The sequence below is a fragment of the Pinus tabuliformis genome, chromosome 2_1, assembly GCF_031772625.1.
Source record: "Pinus tabuliformis cultivar Carrire ecotype Pingquan chromosome 2_1, CPIR1, whole genome shotgun sequence".
NCBI lineage: Eukaryota > Viridiplantae > Streptophyta > Pinopsida > Pinales > Pinaceae > Pinus > Pinus tabuliformis.
The window spans coordinates 330376293-330379202 of NC_142299.1; the positions used below are offsets into that span (position 1 = coordinate 330376293).

Sequence of the window (2910 nt, forward strand, 5' to 3'; positions counted from 1 at the left end):
GTTTGTGACATTCAAATAGGAGAAACAGGAAAAGCTGCACAAACGAGCTTTATTGAGAGGTTGAAGTTCACTAGCACTCAGGGCAAATCCTCTTACAGAGCTTTATTGAGAGGTTTGTGGCATTCAAATAGGAGAAACAGGAAAAGCAGCATAAACGAACTTTATTGAGAGGTTGAAGTTCACTAGCACTCAGGGCAAATCCTCTTACAGAGCTTTATTGATTGTTTTGTGGCATTCAAATAGGAGAAACAGGAAAAGCTGCATAAACGAACGAACGGGGATTTGGAAAAAGAAACAGAACCAAAGATCAAATCTATTGATAGAATTCTATATAGAGGGTTTTCGGTAGTCAATTAAGAGAAACAAGAATTTCCTACAGAGATTTGGAAAAATAAATAAAACTAAAGATCAATGGTTTCAGGTTAGTAAACCACTGTTTCAACTGAATAAATGTCTAAAATCACCATATCTGCCCATACCCAAAAACCCTCACATAAATATACTAATTCAATTAAAAGAAACTGAAACTCTGATACTTTTTAAATAGATAAATAAATAAAAAATGATTCGATTAAAAGATAATGAAAATTCAGATGCTTCTTCAAATTTCAGCTAGAGGCATTCAAATAGGAGAAACAGGAATCTCAGCTGCATAAACGAACGGGGATTTGGAAAAGGAAACAAAACCAGAGATCAAATCTACTGATAGAATTCTATATAGAGGGTTTTCGGTAGTCAATTAAGAGAAACAATAATTTCCGCTACGGGATTTGGAAAAATAAATAGAACCAAAGATTAATGGTTTCAGGTTAAGAAACCACTGCTTCAACTGAATAAATGTCTAAAATCACCATATCTGTCCATACCCAAAAACCCTCAAGTAAATATACTGATTCAAGTAAAAGAAACTGAAACTCAGATACTTCTTTAAATACATAAATAAATAAATAATGATTCGATTAAAAGAAAATGAAAATTCAGATGCTTCTTCAAATTTCAGTTAGAGACATGATAAAATATACTAAACAAATTCTGATTCTGATAAATCTTTGCCCCTCATCATGCAGTAATTGGAGTCCATAATGTACCAGAGACATAACCTCAGGACCTGGGGAGTTGCAAGATCATAAGTCAAATTCAATAATTCAGTCTAACAAATATAACCTAAACGGCCTCATGAGTAGCGAGACTGAAAGTACGACGAGAGACAATTTCCAAACATTTCCCGCGCTCCTGCATCTAGATAAATATCCCTACCCTAATCTGTAGAAACGGATTTTATTTTATTTGGGAACGTAGATGACCCGGTTTCTTGAATTTCAAAACATCGAACTCAACTATTTTTTAACTTCTGGCTTGTCCAGAGAGCCTGTGAATCTCTTTGGAATCTAATGATTTAGAAAGGAATCACACAATAAACTTAAACCTGACTTATTAATTGATTTCAGGAAGAATCCACATCATTATACCTCATATTTATTCTTCTTCCTCTAAATTCACTTAACTAAAACATTAAAAGAGCTGCTGGTTTTTCGAAGTTCAACAAAAATTCCAAATCTAATGAACTCATTTAACCAGAAATTTAAAAGAGTCGCTGCTTTATTGAAGTTCAAAAAAAATTCTAAATCTAATAGGCAAGTGATAACTGCAGTACAATCAAGTCTCTGGAAGGTACCTGAAAAATATATTGTTTCAGAGCAGCAGCAGTGTTCACCCGATCCTTTGCACACGAAGCTCTCCACACTGAATACTTCGCAAAGATGCTGAAAGCAAGAAATGAACAAACAGAGCACGGTGACAATTTTGAAAATAATTAGTGAATTATTGTTCATACAGAAATCAATTGTTGTTCACAGATAAATCAAATCGGCAAACACCATAGTACCTTGCAAATCTGGCTATGTAGTATTATTAACTCAGCGCTTTGCACCTAGTGCTCTGCCCTTCTGGAATCAAGAAATCAAAATCAAACAAATAAAGAACTAAGAAACATCTAGAAATAACAAATGAATTAATGAAATCAAAACCAGAAAAAACTAAAGCGCGGATCTCCCTCACCTTATCCATCCTTGAATGGAGATTGCGTTGGCTAATTTGTTTCACCGAAATATTTCCTCTTATGTTTTGCTCTGGCTCGCATAAAGAACAACAACAAAAAGACAGAACAAACAACATATAAAAACAACCAGAACAACAACAAAAAGACAGCACAAACATATAAGAAATCCGCATACTCAACGAAGAACATACACAGTCAAAAACAAAGAGAGCGCTCCACATATTCAATCATAACACACCACACCAGTGTACCACCGCATGGGAGGAGATCAGAGAAAAGCAGAGGAAGCATAATAAACGTTTTTGAACTGGATCGTAACATATATATAGACCGTGCCATGCCATCTTTTTCCTCTCGATTTTATCTTGATACAACGGTCGTGTTCTATGAATTCTGGACCATCAAGATTAGATTCTTGAAATTTGACAGGAAAAACCGATTCCAGGTCATCATGATTGCTAGTCATCGTTATTAAGTTTCTTAAAATTTAGTTTCTAAAAATAGCAATTATATGGAAAAATCGATTCCAGGTCATCACGATTGCTGGTCATTGTTATTAAGTTTCTAAAAAAGCAATTATAAAAAGCTAGATCGTTTTCAAGATGTTAAAGTCTCAAGTTATTATATCAATGATAATATTAGAATCTCAGGTGAGATTCAAACTTTAGTTATAGAATTTCTTTTTATATTTTGAATAATATTCATTATATACTTCTTTTATTACATTATATTTTTTAATATAAAATATTTTTGTTTTTAATTTTTAATATATTTAAAAAATTTTAATTTATTATATTAATAGTAAGATTATAATTTTTTAATTTATTTTTAATAAAATTTCAAATTTTAAT

At 32.4% G+C, this 2910-nt stretch overlaps 1 long non-coding RNA gene across 1 annotated transcript; it reads right to left on the bottom strand.

The window, feature by feature from the left end:
• Positions 1-1674: 1674 nt before the first annotated feature.
• LOC149200178 (uncharacterized) lies at positions 1675-2402 on the bottom strand. Its single transcript, XR_016253344.1, has 3 exons — positions 2059-2402; positions 1886-1946; positions 1675-1763 (listed from the first exon to the last, which is right to left on the bottom strand). It is a non-coding gene; the product is annotated as an uncharacterized LOC149200178 (long non-coding RNA).
• Positions 2403-2910: the final 508 nt, after the last annotated feature.